Raw genomic sequence first — 20,707 nt, forward strand, 5'->3', positions numbered from 1 at the left:
TTCCAAATAGCACAAAAGAATCCGTCGAACATCGAGACGTCTCAAATCCCTACCTTGAGAAGACTGGAGGTCCTCGTCCGAAAAGGAAGGCAATTCCACCGTCTGGTTGACATGAAACGTGGAGACCACCTTCGGCAAGAAGGAAGGGACAGTCCGTAGAGAAACTCCCGACGCCGAGATGCGCAAAAAAGGTTCCCTACAAGAGAGAGCCTGAAGCTCCGAAACCCGGCGAGCCGAAGAAATGGCCACAAGAAAAATCGTCTTGAGAGTCAGATCCTTTAAGGAAGCCGCCTTGATAGGTTCAAACGGCGCCGCACACAAACCACGGAGTACCAAGTTCAAGTTCCAAGACGGACAGGGAAGCCTGACGGGAGGACGCAAGTTTCTAACCCCTCGCAGAAACCGTGCCACATCTGGATGACTCGCAAGGGAAGAGCCTTCGACCTTACCCCTCAAGCAGCCCAGAGCCGCCACCTGAACTCGCAGCGAATTATACGCTAAGCCCTTCTTCAGGCCATCCTGTAAAAACATAAGGATATCCGCCACGGACGAACGTCTGGTCGAGATACCCGCCGTGTCACACCAATCATGGAAGACCTTCCAAACCCTCGCGTAAGCGAGTGTAGTGGAAGACCGACGCGCCCGAAGGAGAGTAGACACCACCGCATCCGAATAACCTCTCTTCTTCAACCGCTTCCTTTCATAAGCCAAGCCGCCAGACAAAAATGATCCGCCAGATCGAAAAATACTGGACCCTGGCGAAGAAGATTGGGAAGATGCCCGAGACGCAGTGGGCCGTCGACCGCCAAGTTGACCAGATCCGCGAACCACGGACGCCGCGGCCATTCCGGAGCCACGAGAATCACCGGACCGTGATGTGACTCTATGCGCCTTAACACTTTCCCTACCAGGGGCCACGGAGGGAACACATAAAGAAGAATGTGACGTGGCCACGGAAGGACCAGTGCGTCCACCCCTTCTGACATGTGCTCTCTCCTCCGGCTGAAGAAGCGCACCGCCTTTGCATTTAGACGGGTCGCCATGAGGTCCAAGCGCGGGGTCCCCCAACGCCGTGTGATGAGAGCCATCGCCTCCGACGAGAGCTCCCATTCTCCTGGATCTAGGTGCTGCCGGCTGAGGTAATCCGCCTGAACGTTGTCCACGCCGGCAATGTGGGTGGCCGCGAGACGCTCTATGTGCCGTTCCGCCCAGGACATCAACAGCGCCGCCTCCGTCGCTACTGCTTGGCTTTTCGTGCCGCCTTGTCGATTTATGTACGCCACCGTGGTCGCATTGTCCGACAGAACTCGGACTGCTCGTCCGCGTACCAGTGGTAGGAGGCAACGCAAGGCCAGGCGGACCGCTCTGGTCTCCAATCGGTTGATGGACCAAGTTGCTTGGAGTGCTGACCAGGTGCCCTGGACTGCACGGGACTGGCAGACCGCTCCCCAGCCCGACAGGCTGGCATCCGTTGTCACCACCAACCAGGACGGGGGTTCGAGGTCCACCCCCTGCAATAGATTGTCTGGAGTCAACCACCAAGAGAGACTGGAGCGAGCCGGCTCCAGCAATGGCAATTCGATCCCGTACTCCTCCGAGCGGGGATCCCACCGAGACAGAAGCGCTCTTTGTAACGGACGCATATGCGCAAAAGCCCATTGTACCATCTCCATAGTAGACACCATATGACCAATGACTTGTAAATAATCCCAGACCGTGGGGATCTCGAGCTCCAACAGGCGCCGTACCTGAGTCATGAGATTGAGCATGCGTTGCTGCAGAAGAAAAACCTTGCCCACCAAGGTGTCGAACCGAGCTCCCAGGAACTCCAGGCGTTGGGTCGGCTCGAGTCTGCTCTTCGCAAAGTTGACTACCCAACCCAACTCCTGCAGCTGGTGAACCACTAAGGAGACCGCTCGGGTGCAAGCCGCATGCGACTTCGCTCGGATGAGCCAATCGTCGAGATAAGGATGCACAAGGACGCCTTGGCGGCGGAGGGAAGCCGCTACCACCACGAGAACTTTGGTGAACACCCTCGGCGCGGTGGCCAACCCGAATGGGAGGGCGCAGAACTGGTAGTGGTCCCCCATCACCATGAACCTCAAGTACCTTTGATGCCGTTCTCTTATTCCGATGTGTAGATAGGCCTCTGTCAGGTCCAAAGAAGCCAAAAATTCTCCCTTGTGGACGGCCGCAATAACAGACCGGAGGGTCTCCATTCGGAAGCGAGGCACCCGCAACGCCTTGTTTACTCCTTTGAGATCCAGAATGGGTCGGAAGGTGCCCTCCTTCTTGGGAACCAGGAAGTATATGGAATACCGACCCGTCCGAAGCTGGTCCCGCGGAACTGGAACCACCGCCCCCAGAGCCTGTAGATGAGCGACCGTTTGGGCTATAGCTACTTGTTTTTCTTCCGGGCCGCACGGCGATACCATAAAAAGGTCCCGGAGGGGACGTACAAAATCCAACTCGTAGCCGTACCGAACCACATCGAGGACCCATTGATCCGAAGTAATTTTGACCCACTCCTCCCAGAACCGGGACAGCCGGCCTCCGATAACGGGAATGGAGGAGTGGGCCCGCGCACCTTCATTGTGCGGGCTTGATGGCAGCAAAACCTTGGGAGGAGCCTCCCCGTAGAGGCCTCCTGCCACGAAAGGAAGAAGAAGACCAGGCCTGGGATCTTGTCGCCTGCTGCCGCTGGGAAAAGGAACTCCCTCTTCCCCCACGGAAACGCCTTTGCCCCCGAAAGCGAGTCCTGGCGTTACCAAAGGACCGAGGTTGCCGAGGCTTATCCTCCGGCAGCTTGTAAACTTTGTTGTCACCCAGATCCTTGATGAGCTGATCCAGCTCCTCGCCAAATAGCAACTTGCCCTTAAAGGGGAAGGAACCTAACCTCGCCTTGGAGGTGGCATCCGCCGACCAACGACGGAGCCACAGCAACCTCCTGGCTGAGACCGCCGAGGACATGATGCGAGCCGATGTGCGCAACAAGTCATACAAGGCATCCGCTGTATAAGAAACCGCTGCCTCAACACAATTTGCCTGCTCAGCCTCGCCCGGAGGGAGCTCCTGCATGGTCAGGAGCTGCTGAACCCAGCGGAGGTTGGCCCTCTGCACCAGGCTGCTGCAAGCCGCCGCTCGGACCCCCAGTGCCGCCACATCAAAAATACGCTTTAATAAAACCTCAAGCTTGCGGTCTTGGAGGTCCTTCAATGCTATACCCCCCGTCACGGGGATAGTCGTATGCTTGACCACAGCCGTGACAGCCGAATCTACCGCGGGTGTCTTCAACAGTTCCAATGAATCCTTAGGTAAGGGATATAACTTTTCCATGGCTCGGTTCACACGCAGGGAAGCCTCCGGCAGTTCCCATTCCTTTGAGACAATCTGCAAGACCTTGTGATGGAAAGGAAAAGTCTGAGGGGGGGCCCGAAGCCCCGCCATCGCGATATCCCCCGTAGACGAATCCGCCTCATGAGGCGGCGTCACTAATTCCAGCTCCTGCAGCACGTGGAGAATAAGGGCACTTAACTCCTCCTTAGCAAACAAACGGAGCACCTGAGGGTCATCCCCCTCTACGGACCCCTGCTCGTCCGTCGTCAGCAAATCCGGAGCCCCCGGGGACTCTGGAGCGGCCCCTGTATCGCTCAGGTCCGCAGCTCCTCCCCCCCGCGGGCGAGGAGCCGTAGCCCCGGCAGACCCCCCCCCCCCCCGGAGGACTCCCCCGGGGCAAGGAAGTCGTTTTGGGCACCTTCGGGGGAGGGGGCACCTCCGGCTCCCAGCCGGATTCTGCCTGTAAAAAACGCCTTGTGCATTAAAAGCACAAAATCCGATGAAAACGGCACCGACCTTTTTAAACCTTTCCTCGTGGCATCCGATGAGGGAGGGCCTCGAGGAGACCCCACATCGGGCTGGGAGCGCGGGCTGCGCGCGTCAGGCGAGGGAGGAGGGGAGTCCTCCTCCTCCGAAGCTGAAAAATCATCCTGCCTCGTGGCCAAGATGGCCGCCGCACTCCTCCCCGAGGGAGGAGGGGCCGAAGACCGGCTGCCTGAGGCGCTGCTGTGCCGCGACGCAGAGGGACGAGGAGAGCGGCTGCGGGCAGCGCTCGGCCCCCCCGAGGGTCCCTCACCCCCGGGAATACATCGGGGGCAGAGACCCTCGCGGGAGAGTCGCGCCCCCGCCTCCCCACATGTCCGGCAAGCCGAGGATCGCGGCATCCGAAGATGGAGCGCTGTGCTGTCAGCGAAAAAAGGCGCCAAAAATCTGGTGAGAAGAAATTCGGAACGCGAGCGCGCGCCGGGTGAACTAGCCACCCCCTCCGGGGTCCGAAAGGCACGGGCAGGCTTTGTACGCGGGGTTAAGCAGGGGAGATCACTGCCTGTCCCCAACAGGTCTTAAATGACTCTTCGCTGTAACTTTTTTTTTTTTTTTTTTTTTAAACCCCCTTCAGGGTCAAATCCCTGGTATTGGGGGGGGAGGGTGACCGGCCCACCGGTAAGCTCTCCCCCAGCCACACGGACACTCAATCCCGGGAATAAGAGGAGGGTATTACCCTCCGAGCCTGCCCCACGCTGAACTACAACTTCGCAGCGCCAGACAAACACACAAAGACAAACGGGCAGACAGAGGACAGAAAAGACGAACCAATTGATCTTGTCCCTTGTCTCCCCAATTTTCTTCTTTTTTTTTTTTTTTTTTTTCTATTTCCCAGTACCAAGAAACTGACCAGACCAGAACCGCAGGTTATGCCTCTCAATCTGCTGGAGTCAGAGAATATACTGAAGGACCGCAGGAGGCACACCAGTATATCTAGGGGGTGCTTTCAGTTTTCTCTCTGACTCCATCTGCTGGAGGGGAGGCATAACCCAGCTGTCTGGACTGATCCTGGTACGTACTGGGAAAGGGATTTATGAGAGCAATGTACTGGAGAACATCCCTAGGAAGCAAACAGATTCTCACCCTGACTTCTAAAGGGTATTCAGGCACTTAGGTGCCGAGTTCCCAGATAACAGAAGAATGACCAGGGGTCTACACATGGTCTCTCTCTTTGCTCCTGCCTGGGTCTTGGCCTTTTGGCTGAGAGGTGAAACATACAGGATCAGACAACAGATAAAGCAAAAGCCAAACTGAGAGAAGGTGACTTATCCAGGCTAGGTAACAGCACATGACTGGCTAAAATCAGAGCTAAAATCACTAAAAGCTGAGACTGTGGAGGGCCAGAACCACTGAACGCTAAAACAACCATGAGCCTAGTGGAGCTGTAAACCCAAGCCAGAGAAAACCTTTCTACCGAGGGAGGAGAACTGAAGGAGAGCAGCAGCGGAAGTCCAGGAGGCAGAGTCGGGTCCTTCAGGAGGACATGGACCCCAGTGGCAGTTCCGGAGGTGGAGTGGTCCCCTAGGAGGGCGTGAACCCCAGGAGCAGACTGAGAGACAGAGTCGGGTCTCCCAGGAGGGCGTGAACCCGAACAGCAGATTGGGAGGCAGAGTCTGGTCCCCCCGGAAGCCATGGACCCCAACTGCAGACCGGGAGGTGGAGTTGGGTCCCCCAGGAGGGTGTGGAGCCCAGCATTGGCATGGACCTTTCAGTGGAGCGGAAGGAGACATTTAGATATAGCGGACCCCCACCCAGGCCAACACTGCCAACCCAGTTGCATCTTTTCACAAAGATGAGACTTGTGATAAAGGGGGGAGGATAATAATAATACTTCAGTAAGCGGGAATGCAAGAGGTTTCTTCTATTCTATTTGGTGGTATACTGTGGGGACCAACAACCCGAAATTGCCAAATACTAAATGTTCTTGCAACCTTGTTGAAATGTATATAGTTGTGTAGACTGAGACTATTAACCATGAGCAGATAAGTGCGCTGTTTGACATCCTATTAGCCATGTACATAATCCTGTAGAAATGTATATGCTGGTATAGTCTAATAAACCTGTATATATTTGTACATACTGCCAGCCTTGTTTACATTCCCATTTGTTTCCTGGGGTGAAGGGGGGGGGGGAAACCCCACCCACTAACACCTTCTTCCCCAGGTAGAGGCACTAGGCACCAAGAATGTGAGGACCGACGGAGTCTGCCCTAGGGGGGCTCCCGCCAGGTCGGTTCTGGGATCCAGGGATGCCCTGTGAGGTAAGCGGTTAAGGGGGTGTTACACTCTTACTAAAGATAATGCTTAAGCAAAATGATGACGTAACTGCTAGTTGGTAAATGTTACCTCCAATGTTAGGAACATTTGTTTACTGTTCAAAAGGAAAAGCTGATATGGGAGCTTGTATTGCTTCAGGCTCGCCTTCCTGTTTAATGATTCATAAAGAGATAAGGTGCCAGTAGGTCATAAGGAACAGGGTAGCCATGCTTGTGTTTAAACTCCTGTTTCAGAGTTTAGCAGTTGAAACAGTTCCAAAATGCTTTGCAGGAAGAGTGGAAAAACCTGTAATGGTCCTGATGCACCAGATGTCTTATGATCAGGAATCAGGTGCTGAGCCTGTCTGACAAAAGTCATAATGCAAACTGCTTTTACTTTTGGTTTCCTGAGACTTTCTACTGCCTGCCTGTCACTTGTGACACCCTCCCAAGTTCCTCTGGCAGTACTCGTCTGTCCTTACCTTCTCCCAAATCTCCCCTCCACCCTCTACTAGGCCTCCTTGTTGCTGTATTTAATCTAGCATTCCTGACTGCATCCAATTCCTCCCTCCCCTCTCCCTGATGGCTTGATCTGTTTTTAGACCATTGCCCAATGGAGAGAATTTGTTCTGATTTCCCTAAGAAAAGCAAGAATACATCTCCATGCATGCAATGGGGTAAAAGAAGGACTGAACCACCCTGACTGGGGAGAAGAAGAAGGGAGGGAGCAAACTGTCAACTCTAAAATTAACCTCATTTACTGGTCTGCATATTCCTCTCACATCACTAAATCATAAGCAGCTTTTTAAAATGGACCTTAAAAGTACTTAGGGCATCATTTGAAATGCCATTGTAACAGCGCTATCTATCTGCCAGTCTTCAAATCCAAGAAAAGCTGAGCCATTCAGTGAACCAGAATTCGCTAGTAACACTTTCTTGATGACAGGCATTGCTACTGATCCAACACATTCATTATTAAGTAATAGCACATTTACGAGTAAAGCAACATAAAACCAATATTTATAAAACTATAAAGTGAAGAGACCAAGATGGCTGCCAGGTGCATGAAGTTTGTGTGTTCATTTGAACTTTTTCACTATGATGTAGAGAAATGAGGTTTTTTCCTACTGAAAATGATCCCCAAGATCAGGCTATTTTTAAATATCTTATGAACCCACTAGCTGTTACTGTGGCCGGCCGCAAACCTCCACGGTTGGCCTCCTCCACGCCCACCACGGGACTCACCCCATGCTGTCTCCTGCTCGCCGACAACTCTGGTCCTCGATCGCATGACAGGGAGCCGCCACCACTCCTCCCAACACCGCCAACACCATCACTCCCGCTAGTTCTCCTGGGCATGCACACGCGCGCGTGCTCCACCCCAATTTAAAGGGCCAACGGCGGGTAAATGCTCCCGGCATCCCTGCCTGCTGACCTTGGGCTGGGGCCTATTTAAGCCCAGCTGTGCTGCTCCCTCTTCGCTTCAGCAACAGGTCCTGCTCAGCCTTCAGAGAAAGTTGCTCAGTGTTTTCCATTCCTTCTCCTGGTTCTCCGTTCCTGCTCTTGGTCTCGCATTCCTGCTCCAGTTCCAGTTCCGTGATCCTGTTCCCACTCCTGCTCCCATTCCAGCTCCTTGTCCCATTGGCTTGCTTTCTGGTTTCTGATTCGGTTCATCCCTGGATTCTGCTTCATCTGCCACCTGTTCTGACCTCCTGCCTGCTCACCGTCTCTTCATCTTAGCTGTCTGCCCTGACCTCTGGCCTGTTCCTGGATTCCATTACCTGCTGCCAGCCCTGACCTCTGGTACGTCTGACTATGCTTCCGCCTTCCACCTTCAAGGGATTACCTTCTTCTGGAGACCCGCACCTAAGTCCTGCCAGCCCCGGTACCCAAGGGATCAACCTGTGGGGAACGAGGGTTGGTATAAGTGAAGGTCCAGTTGGGTCTCCACTTTGCCTGCATCTGCCTCTCAACACGAGTACCTATAGGGGGCTGCCTCCTAAAGGTGGCATCAACTTCGCCTTGGTTCAGGGGTCTACTCCTGCAACAGTAGCATCTCAGAAAATATCATGAGGAGTGGAGGACTAGCCTAGTGGTTAGAGCAGCGGGCAACAAACCAGTGAAACCAGGGTTCTGCTTCTATGACTTTGGACAAGTCAATTTAACCTCCATTGCTTCAGGTACAAAACTGTAGATTGCAAGTCCTCTAGGGATAAGGAAACATCTACAGTATCTGAATATAATATGCTTTGAAATGCCAAAAAAAAGAATATAAATAGATTGTTATGCTATAAGAGGGAGATCACAGCCTATGCCCTGACAATATTCATTCTACTAAGCTATTAAGAGGCAGACAAATGCTACCTGCTGCCAGGATGGCTCCAGAATCTCTGTTTGCCACAGGGATGAGTTGTCATGGGCAGCTTACTGCAATACTGCCCTCTCCTTTTTCTGGTCAGTAGGAGTGGACTCATCGTTCCAAAGCCTTGTGGGCAGTCCTTCAGTGCTGCTAGTAGAGAGATGCGTGGAAGGAACTTGATGAGCCAACTAGCTGGAGATAGAGTTGGGAATTGCTGTGGCGTCAGGTGCAGGCAGCACTGGGGAATTCTGTTGTTGACACTCTGAGCATGGGGCATACCATCTCTTCTGCCTTTGTTATGGAGAAAGAATCCAGGATTCCGCAGATCTCTGCTATTTGGATTAGTCCAATTCCTTATACTCGGGGCTGCCTTTTTGTACCATCAGAACCCTGCAGATAGTAAAGAACACAGTCGCTAGAATTTTGTTGGGGACCTATTACACCAATTTTGACCTCCCTTCATTGGCTTCCTATTCATTTCAGAATGGGCTTTAAAATGTTGGTACTATAGATAAGGCAATGAGTGCTGAGGCCCCTGAAATCTTTAACTCTTTGTTGAAAATATAAAAACCTACTTTAGAAACCAAAATTCTTCGTTTCATGGAGCCCCAATTAGAATTTTTCCAGATGTTTCATTAACTACCCAATTGAGGAGAAAAGAATTTTTGTCTATGAGAGAAAGAGTTATCCAAAAAGGTGCAAAATATGTACTGCGTTTTCCCTGCAAATGTATTCTAACATATCAGAATTCAAGATACGTATTTAATTACCCAGATCAGCTGCGAGAATACCTAGATGCCTGATTCCATCATAAAATACCTTAGTAATAAGGAAGGAGCAATTAAAGGATATATAGTTCAGACACAGTTAATTGTTGGTAATTGCTTATGAAATACTGCTCTTTTTTTTCTGCATATTAGACAGGTTTCGTTATTACTTTCAGTACCAGTCTTAGATTATTAACACAGATGAGATGGAAAGATGTTTTCTGTAAAGTGGAATATATGTATTGTTTAATTGTCTGGAGATTTATCTGTGTTTTATCTTCTGTAACGAATTATAATAAGTTAATAAAAAAAAAAAAAAAAAAAAAAAAAAGAAAATATAAAAACCATCTCATTTACTGCAGTCATGAGGGCAGAATCTTTTGGATGTGCCTTCCTTTAACACATTTGGATGAGTCCAGGAAAAAGGACCTTTTCTATTGCAGCCCCTCTTTTGTAACATAGTAATATAGTAATGATGGCAGAAAAAGACCAAAATGGTCCATCTAGTCTGCCCAGCAAGCTTCCCAAGGTAGTAACTGCCGCTCCGTTCAGTGTACCCCCATGTTTCTCTTAAGGGTAGTAACTGCTGCTCCGTGCAGGGTACCCCTACCCCCATGTTTCTCTTAAGGGTAGTAACTGCCGCTCCATGCAGGTTACCTCCATGTTTCTCTTAAGGGTATTAACTGCCGCTCCATGCAGGTTACCCCCATGTTTCTCTTAAGGGTAATAACTGCTGCTCCGTGACAGTTAAGCTTTTTTATTTATTCCTATCCTCTAGCCTTATAGGGATCCACAGTGTTTATCCCATGCCCTTTGAAATCCTTCACAGTTTTAGTCTTCATCACTTCCTCTGCAAGGGCATTCCAGGCATCCACCACCCTCTCAGTGAAGAAATATTTCCTGACATTGGGTCTAAGTCTTCCTCCCTGGAGTTTCAAATTGTGACACCTAGTTCTACTGATTTCTTTCCAATGAAAAAGGTTTGTTGTTAACCATGGATCATTAAAACCTTTCAAGTATCTGAAGGTCTGTATCATATTACCCCTGCTCCTCTGCTCCTCCAGGGTATACATATTCAGGTTCTTCAGTCTCTCCTCATAAGTCATTTGATGGAAACCACCCACCATTTTGGTCGCCCTTCTCTGGACTGCCTCCATCCTGTCTCTGTCCTTTTTGAGATACGGTATCCAGAACTGAACACAGTACTCCAGGTGAGGCCTTTCCAAGGACCTGTGCAAGGGGATTATTACTTCCCTTTTCTTAGCAGATTTTCCTCTCTCTATGCAGCTGGTTCCACATTAATTAAGAGCTGAAGCATGTCTGTCAACTTTTAAAAAAACATCTTAAGACACTCCTGCTCTGTAAGCTTTTGAGTAGCAGCTGGTTAACGTAAGAGATGGAATATTACTTATGAGTCTGTTGTGAAGATTAGAGATTTTTGTGCTCTATAAAATCTGGATTTTAATTTGTCCTCTCGATTTAAATATTATTTTGAGTCAGCTGAAGGACATTGTATTGTTTTGGTATGCTTTAAAAGTTTTATGACTCTTCTTTTTGTGCACCACGATCTATAAATGTTTTAAATAAATAAATCTCCTGTCAGGGGAGTCAAAGAAGAAAATAACTCTGGGAATCTTGTGGACAGCCATTATTCATCTTGAAAAAGTAGTGCTAGCACAGATAGATTCACAGCAGGCGCAATGACAGTAGAAATTGAAATCCAGGCACAACTAAATCCAGTAGAGATTAAAGAGTTATTTGCTAGGATTACTTCTTTTGAAATGTTGATGTTACACAAACAAGTTTCAGTGAGTTTCCTGGTTAAGGGTATTGTGGCTTTGCACAGAAAATGTTGCGTGCCCCACCCGCGCACAGGCCTGCTCACCTCGCTAACTCCTCTGCATGTCCCGGGTTGGCCTCCTCAGCGGCAGCTGCGAGCTCTGCTAGGCCTCGGCATCTCGCGGCAGCGGTCGCCGGGCAATCCACTGCACACCAGGTCTCACATTGGAGCATGGCGTCTCCAGTGGCATAGGCCACGCCTCTATGCGCGCGGACCGCCCGGCCTCTTGTAAGGCCAGGGGCGGGTCCTAGCCCCGCGGAGCGCCCTGATTGATGGAACAATATTAGGAAGTCCCTGCCTGGACTTCCTTGCCTTGGCAATTGGGTCGGCATTGTATTGTGTGCTAGGTTGCCTCTGCTTTCACAGTCTTGTTCCAGTCTTGTTCCAGCCTTGTTTCAGGATCCTACTGTTCCAGTGTCCTACTGTTCCAGCGTCCTCCTGTTCCTGCATCTGTCTGTTCGTCTTCCCAGGTAGTACCCTCAGACTGTCTCTCTGGTACTGACATCGGCCTGTTTCTTGACCTTCCTGTCTGCTGCCTGCATCCTGACCTCAGCTGGCCTTGTGACCTAGTCTGACCTCCGGAACCTGACCTCTGCCTTGTTGACTACTCCTTGGATTGATCCTCGGATTCTGACCTCGGCTACCATTGACTATGTCTCCTGATTCTGACTCTGTCCCTTGCCTTGTCGTCGCCTAGGCTGTTTGGGCCTTCCTTGCCTCTCTGGGCCAACAGCGTGAAGTCCGACCGCGCTCCCTTGCTGATCATGGGCACACCTCTCTATTACCTCTCTGGGAGACCCTGTGAGGCCCACCTAAGTCCAAGTGGCCCAGGTCCCTACGGGCTCCACCCGGGGGGACCTCGGGCTTCCAGTGGTGAAGCTCATCCAAGCCTCTGTCTCCTCTTGTGCTCCGCCCCCTGGGGGCAGGTGCTCCCTGGTCCCTACCAGAGAGACGTTCTCCATGGCTCCAGGACAAGGGTCCACCTCCAAGCGCAACAGAAAACTTGTGAACATGGAAAATTCCATTAAGATGAGAAACCTCTTTGTAATTAATAGGCATGTGCGTTTGTTTTATTTGTTTCCTTATTTATGTGCATAAATCATGGACTTTATGGTACATGCATATTGCATAGTATGTGTACTTTTGCCAGAGGATGTGGTTAGTGCAGTTAATGTAGTTGGGTTCAAAAAAGGTTTGGATAAGTTCTTGGAGGAGAAGTCCATTAACGGCTATTAATCAAGTTTACTTAGGGAATAGCCACCGCTATTAATTGCATCAGTAGCATGGGATCTTCTTAGTGTTTGGGTAATTGCCAGGTTCTTGTGGCCTGGTTTGGCCTCTGTTGGAAACAGGATGCTGGGCTTGATAGTCCCTTGGTCTGACCCAGCATGGCAATTTCTTATGTGTCCTATAAAGTGCACAAGTTACGCACATAACTTGGAAACAAATGAAACAAATGCACATCCCTAGTAATTAATTTTCTTATGGTTACAAGTTATTCAGGTTTTGATCTTTTCAATAATTTCTTTGGGGCTCAAAACAGAATTTATTTCAAGACACTGATGTAATCCCTCCCTTCTAGGGGTGCACTGAATTTAGGGGATCATAACTCTCCCCAGGCAACTCTCCTGCACCCCGGAGCTTTTCCTTCTCTTTCACACACCTCACAAGAGCCCCTGTGGACACTGGAGTTCATCCGTTGGGGGGTGAGGTTCTACCTCCTGGGCCCCCAGTACAGTCTTGGATAGAGGTCAGCAAAATTAACGCTCACCTCACTCTTCCATGTCCCTGGCAAATGGGACTCACATTCGGAAGGGTCTTCCACTTAGGATGCAGATTGCAATAAACCAAGGAATCAGAGAATGGCGGTCAAATGAAAATTTACTTAAGAAGTATCAGGAAAATCATAATCAAGATAGCTAGTCTCTCTTTATTCATGGTAAATCCCAAATAGTTTGTAAACTGAACCGGTGTCCAATTCAAAAATGCCTCCCCCCTGAAGGAAAGAGTCATCCTCTGTAGACACCAGCCTAAGACAGGAGCTGAGATGCCCAAACTCTTCAAAACAGGTAACTCCAGAAGTCTCTCACCAATTGTTTCTTCAAAATAGCAATAAATCCCCAGGTCTTCTCCTGTGATGTTATCTGGGCTCAAAGGCAGGAAACTTCTAGGGCTGAGACCTTCAAGATACTGGGGTTTGCCCTTCTCTCAGAAACTGATCCAAAATGTCCAAAAATTCAACAATCTCCAAAACTCCATTCTCCTTGGGCACACTCTACCAGGGAAGCCTCTGGATCAATTCTCTTAAGGAGAGGCAGTGACACAAGTCACTGCTCGGGAGCGGGTGGCGGGAGATTTTATATCTCTGTGCCACAGCCCACAAAAAGGTGGGGATATAGTAGGGGAGACCCCCATAAATGAAAAAGTGTTAGCGCTCACCCTGCCAGGAGGGCGGAGTGAGCGATCAGATCCTCCCGATGGGAGGAATTGGCAATCTGATAGGCTTGGCTCCTGTAGAAGGAGAGGTAGCAATCTGTTAGTGCTCTTCTCCCCCAGAAGGGAGGAGTTGGCAAAGTATTTGTTCCTGTAGAAAGTTGGCAAAGTATTTGTTCCTGTAGAAAGAGGAGCCAGCAACCTGTATGATCCTCACGGGAAGTAGGCTATCTGATATGGTCCGATGTGGGTTGGCTCCCACAGAGTGGCAGATGATGATACCATTCTATTAGTGTAAGGAGTAACACTTAGTAGAAATAGTGAATCCCTGGGCCGATGGCAGATGACAGCGCCCTCAAGTGGAGATCCTGAGAGGGACCACCAGCTAGGCTGGAGTATTGAGACAAACACAGATAGTTCTTTATTAGACTGGAAGTAGAACCGCCAGAGGTGGCAGTATGAGCTGATGTGCCCGGCAGGGCTGAAGTCCTTCAGATACTGGAATTACGATCTCTGAGTTGCTGAGCTGTAAGGAGAGACTATAGGTAGTGAGTAGACAGGGTATGCTGGACATGTAAGCAGTGGTAGATGATACACTCACACTTGTAGATATCTGTAATGTCTTCTTATGCAACAAAGAGTCTTCAGTATTCAGGAACAGGAGCCGCAGGCGAGTACTGGTTCCTATAGGCAGTCTGAAATAGAACTCACAATAACTGTGTATGGGATGGCTTCTGGACTAGAAGAGAGGCTAGGAGAGTTTTAGGAACTTAGGCCCTCGTGGAGCGAGTACCGGTTCCTATCTGCAATCTGCAATAGTAACTCATGATCTCCGTACCTGCGATAACGTCTTAGACTGAAGGGAGTTTTAGAGATTAGGAACATGGGCCCTCGTGGAGCGAGAACCGGTTCCTGTCTGTAATAGGACTCACTGTGTTCATGTCTGCGATCGCCTCCAGGCAATAGGAGTCTTCTGAGTACTCAGGAACGTAGGCCCTCGAGGAGCGAGTACCGGATCCTGTCCAACAATCTGAAATCAAGAAGAGAAGCAGGTACCCCTAGGTGAGTCTGTAGAGGCAGAGCAGCGGAGAAAGGATTCCCCGAGAATTGCGAGGAAGGGGTTCCTACCCTTGTCCTTGCTAACTCGAATTGAATTAGCAATCATAGACCTTTTATGTTGAAAGAGGATGATGTCACTACGAGGGGACGCCCCTGAGGTTCGTGCTCTTGAGGGTACAAAGTCTGGAGTGCGCGCGCCCTTACGTCATCAGAAACATGGCGGATCCATAGCGTCATGCCAGCCCGGGGATTCCAAGAAGAAAATGGCGAAGAGAAGCCACGGCCGTATCTGTCCGTCAGACCCAAAGGGAGTCGCCAAAATGTAGAGAGGTGGAGCGAGGGTGAGAATAGGCACGAACGCAACAAAAAGCCCCTAAGATGTTAGAAAATAGAGCAGTTTAAATTAGCAGATGCTACACTGAATTAACAGATAACAAGCATAACGTTTTTTTTTACCACAAGAATTTAAAACATAAAAGCCCCCATCAATTCTCAGTCTCTGTATTTCAGAGTTAGCTCCAGTGCTGGTCTTAACAGTAGGATTAAAACAATTGACAAGACCAATTCAGTTCAAACTCTCCTTTACAGGACCCTAAGGTAAACTTCAGGTCCCAGAGCAAGAGTCTAGGTAGCCCTTCAGGTGCCAAGTAACCTTTGAAGTGCAGTAGCTTGGGACTAGGCAATCCTGTAGATACTGGGTAATCTTTGTGGTACAAGAGCATGGGGCTATGTAGCTTTCAAGAACTTAAGTAGTCTTGGTAGGGATGTAGCACAGGGCTAGACAGTCCTTTAGACTCTGGATAGGTTCAGTAGTGTTAACAATTTTCAAGTTGCTGAAAACAAGAAAGTATTCTCAGAGATCCTTTTCCAAGGTCCAAAGCTCACTTTAGTTCCTGTGGAACAGGAGCCTCTGCGATTACTCAGTGGTGACACCCAGTGGCTAGGCTTATAATTCACGACAGCCAGGTTCTAGATTAGTGGTTCTCAACCTTTTTTCAGTAGGGAAACATCCAACAGATGGTTCTCACATGCGTGACACACTGCTTAATACAATCTACGGTGGAAATAAAAATAAGGCCCTGTATTACTTTTATTGTTAAGAATGACACAAGAAAAAAATGAGTACTCTCTCTGAACATAAATTATATAAATAGTAAACCTCCCACACCAGAACAGCACCAACTTCCAGCACTTAAACAGTAACCATCTTACCTAAGAAAAGGCAACACTGAAAATATTACACCAGGCCTTAAAACTCCAATACTTCTATTAGGAAAATGGAACAAGCCATGCTGCTATAGAGCTCTACCTAGAAACTACAGAATACCTCATCTCAATCACATGTACAGACCCTCACCTAACAAAGACCATAAAGCATACATAGAAACATGCAGTCAGAAATTCAACTGGAAACCGCAACAAGCCAGAGTCTCTGTATGTAGTGCAACAAAGGAAAAAGAGAACTCACCAGTCCTCATAAAATAAATCAAGAAATATTAAATCAATAGCAGTAAAACCATACTAATAAAAAGAACAGATTTCAAAACAGCTGATGAGTATAATATCCAATAACTAAAAACTCATATAAAACATTTCTAGACACCAATAAAATATTTCAAAACAGCAGACACAAAGACACAATAATTAAAAATAATAAAGATTAAAAAATGTTCTGTTCTCCATACCTGGAAACATTCGATTTCCAGGTGCCCTGAGATTGCTGTGAAATAGGAGGGGGGGGGGGGGGGGGGGGTGTTGTTTGCAAATGTCTCCTTTCTCTCAGTCTCTCTCTCACTTACATAGGCTCTCAATCACACAATTACACATATGCTCTCTTATGCACACAGGTTCTTAAATATACATACACATTAGGGATGTGAATCGTTTTTTGACGATTTAAAATATCGTCCGATATATTTTAAATCGTCAAAAATCGTTAGAGCCGCGATACAATAACAATTCCCCCGATTTATCGTCAAAAAATCGTAAATCAGGGGAAGGGGGAGGGCGAAAAAACCGGCACACTAAAAAAACCCTAAAACCCACCCCGACCCTTTAAAATAAATCCCCCACCCTCCCGAACCCCCCCAAAATGCCTTAAATTACCTGGGGTCCAGAGGAAGGGTCCCGCTGTGATCTTCCACTCTCGGACCTCCGGTGCTTATAGAAATGGCGCTGGCGCTACCTTTGGTTTTTCCGTATGGAAAAACGATTCACGGCAGGAGATCGCTCCCGGACCCCCGCTGGACCCCCAGGGACTTTTGGCCAGCTTGGGGGGGCCTCCTGACCCCTACAAGACTTGCCAAAAGTCCAGCGGGGGTCCGGAATGACCTCCTGCAGTCGAATCGTGTTGTCTACGGCCGGCGCCATTTTGCGCAAATGGCGCGCAAAATGGCGCCGGCCGTAGACAACACGATTCGACTGCAGGAGGTCGTTCCGGACCCCCGCTGGACTTTTGGCAAGTCTTGTGGGGGTCAGGAGGCCCCCCCAAGCTGGCCAAAAGTCCCTGGGGGTCCAGCGGGGGTCCGGGAACGACTTCCTGCATGCGAATCGTTTTTCCGTCCGGGAGTGTCCGTCCGGGAGCGTACGGGAGCGTCCGTCCGGGAGCGATCTCCTGCCGCGAATCGTTTTTCCGTACGGAAAAACGATTCGCATGCAGGAAGTCGTTCCCGGACCCCCGCTGGACCCCCAGGGACTTTTGGCCAGCTTGGGGGGGGCCTCCTGACCCCCACAAGACTTGCCAAAAGTCCAGCGGGGGTCCGGAACAACCTCCTGCAGTCGAATCGTGTTGTCTACGGCCGGCGCCATTTTGCGCCGCCATTTTGCGCAAAATGGCGCCGGCCGTAGACAACACGATTCGACTGCAGGAGGTCGTTCCGGACCCCCGCTGGACTTTTGGCAAGTCTTGTAGGGGTCAGGAGGCCCCCCCAAGCTGGCCAAAAGTCCCTGGGGGTCCAGCGGGGGTCCGGGAGCGATCTCCTGCCGTGAATCGTTTTTCCATACGGAAAAACCAAAGGTAGCGCCGGCGCCATTTCTACAAGCACCGGAGGTCCGAGAGTGGAAGATCACAGCGGGACCCTTCCTCTGGACCCCAGGTAATTTAAGGCATTTTGGGGGGGTTCAGGAGGGTAGGGGATTTATTTTAAAGGGTCGGGGTGGGTTTTAGGGTTTTTTTAGTGTGCCGGTTTTCCTGCCCTCCCCCCCACTGGACCCCAGGTAATTTAAGGCATTTTGGGGGGGTTCGGGAGGGTGGGGGATTTATTTTAAAGGGTCGGGGTGGGTTTTAGGGATGTTTTAGTGTTCCGGTTTTCGATTTTCACGATTTTCACGATTTTCACATTATTTTAAAAACCCAAACGGCGACGATCCGATTCCCTCCCGCTCCCAGCCGAAATCGATCGTTAAGACGATCGATCACACGATTCACATCTCTAATACACATGCTCTCACTTACACAAACAGGTTCTCAATCACACTTACATACATACTCTTAATCACACAAAGAGATTCTTAATCACACACTTGTACACGTGCTGTCACAAACACACACATACACATATGCTCGCTCACTCACTCACTCTCTCCCCACCGAAATAGCGGTAGCAATAGCCTCGAGAAAGGAGTCCCATCAACTGCGGGAGCTGACGTTGCTCCTTGTTTTGCTCCAGGCCAACACTGCTTTTCAGGCTGGCGCTGCTGATTTTCTTCAGGCCGGAGCTGCTGCTCTTCTTCAGGCCAGCGCTGCTGATCTTCTTCGGGCTAATTTTGCAGACACTTAACCTAAAAGGGTCTCTTCTTCCTGCGCGTGCGGCCACTGCACTGCACTTCCTCTTCCAGCCACAGGGACAGGAAGATGAGACCGGGCTGCGAGTGCCACAGATTCCAGCTCTTCTGCCACATTCGAAGAGTATCATTTCGCTGGAGCAGGAGGAGTGGCTGGGCCAGCGGGAGACCGGGAAGTGTGGCAACACACCTGCGTGTGCTTGGCGACACACCAGTTGAGAGCTGCTGTTCTAGACTAGAGAAAGCTGTAATTTGTGTCCTCTGGCCAAACAGGCCTGGATTTGTCAATAGGGACACTAGGCCTGTGCCTAGAGCATCAGAAATCAGGAGAGCAGCAAGCTGGCTGAAGATTTGCTGCCTTTCAGCTCTGCTGATGTTCCGAGTTCAGACCATGCACACTGGCATTCTGCCCAGGGGCTCTGACCTGGGGGCCTAATCTCACTGAGGTCTACACTGGGGGCTACCCTGAGGGGTTTATCGCCTGCGTGCAGACAGGACTACCTTGGGGGCTTACCCAATACAAACACACACAATTACTGAGATTATACCTGGGAGCCTGAACCCAGGAGCATATTCCCTACCCAAATAGCCACACACACACTTTGATTCAGTACATCACAGTTCCAGGTACTTAGGAAAGTAAGTTTATTTGAGCAATAGGAGGATATTACAAATAAAGTCAGATCATAAAGAAGTAATAACAATTGCTACATATATATATAGAAAGTTTACATGTTTCCAAAGGATCAGCCTATGCTATCATGTCCGGAAGCATGCACTCCCTCTTTCCCTAGCTGTTATTGCTCCTTATACACTAAGGGCCAGATTTTAAAAACTACGCGCGGGCGTAGATTTGTGCGTGTAACCCGGCGCGCACAAATCTACGCCCGATTTTATAACATGCGCGCGCAGCCACACGCATGTTATAAAATCCAGGGTCGTCACGCGCAAGGGAGTGCACAATTGTGCAACTTATGAGCGCCGAGCTGCACAGCCTTCCTCCGTTCCCTCCGAGGCCGCTTCGAAATCGGAGCGGCCTCGAAGGGAACTTTCCTTCCGCCCCCACCACCTTGCCCTCCCTTTCCCTACCTAACCCGCCCCCCAGCCCTACCTAAACCTCCCCCTTACCTTTAACTTTTAAGTTGCACCTGCCTCTGGGCAGGCGTAGGTTGCGCGCGCCGGTGACAATCCCGGGCACAGTGACAAATGGCCGCTGTGCCTGGAGGCTCCGGCTCCTGCCCCGCCCCCCTTTTCAAGGCCCGGGACATACGCACATCCCGGGGCTTGCGCGCATCGCCGAGCCTATGCAAAATAGGCTCGGCGAGCGCAGAAGCGGGTTTTTGGGGTTAGGAAAAACAGAGATGTTCCCTCCCTCTAAATTCTTATCAATTTCAGGCGCAGCTGTGTGGCCTTCACTCTCTCTCAGGCTTTAGTATAAGTTAATTTCTTCCTTTCTCATCATAGACCTACTGGAATAACTAAAATAAACAGACTCTTGGCCTGTTCATAAGCATTTCACAATGCAAAACAGTAAATATGAGTTCACTCAAACTAGGCTGTGTCTGTGTGAGAACTCTGAATCCATACAGCCTACCCTCTACATACATCCTCAGGTAAAGCCCACCCTCTACGTCATCTCTTGGGGACATCGGTGCTGCTTAAACGCGCGGCGACGCCGGAGAGGAGCAAGTTTACACCAGGACCTCTGTGCTACTGTGAACTGAGATTACCTGTGAGGATACCTGCGAGCTGAAAACTCCATTGAAGGCGAGAGAAGCCGAAGTGAGAGCGAAGAGAGATCCCGTGCTGCACAGCCGTCAGCCCCATTGGCTCCGCCCACCCTCTACGTCATCTCTTGGGGACATCGGTGCTGCTTAAACGCGCGGCGACGCCAGAGAGGAGCAAGTTTACACCAGGACCTCTGTGCTACTGTGAACTGAGATTACCTGTGAGGATACCTGCGAGCTGAAAACTCCATTGAAGGCGAGAGAAGCCGAAGTGAGAGCGAAGAGAGATCCCGTGCTGCACAGCCGTCAGCCCCATTGGCTCCGCCCACCCTCTACGTCATCTCTTGGGGACATCGGTGCTGCTTAAACGCGCGGCGACGCCAGAGGCGTCGCACGCCGAAGGAGCGAGACAAAGGGGCTCGCCCCTTTGTTAGCCCCTTCGTTAGCCCCTGAATTAGCCCTGTCACGCTGTCCTATCGTCTGTAGGTGATCGACATAAGGAGAATGGAGATATCAACAGTTATAGGATATGGCAGATATGCTCCTCTGCATAACAAACGTTATAGGAGGCAAGTACAAAATCATGGACCATCATCCTTAATTCAT

This window comes from Rhinatrema bivittatum, chromosome 9 (genome assembly GCF_901001135.1).
Source record: "Rhinatrema bivittatum chromosome 9, aRhiBiv1.1, whole genome shotgun sequence".
NCBI lineage: Eukaryota > Metazoa > Chordata > Amphibia > Gymnophiona > Rhinatrematidae > Rhinatrema > Rhinatrema bivittatum.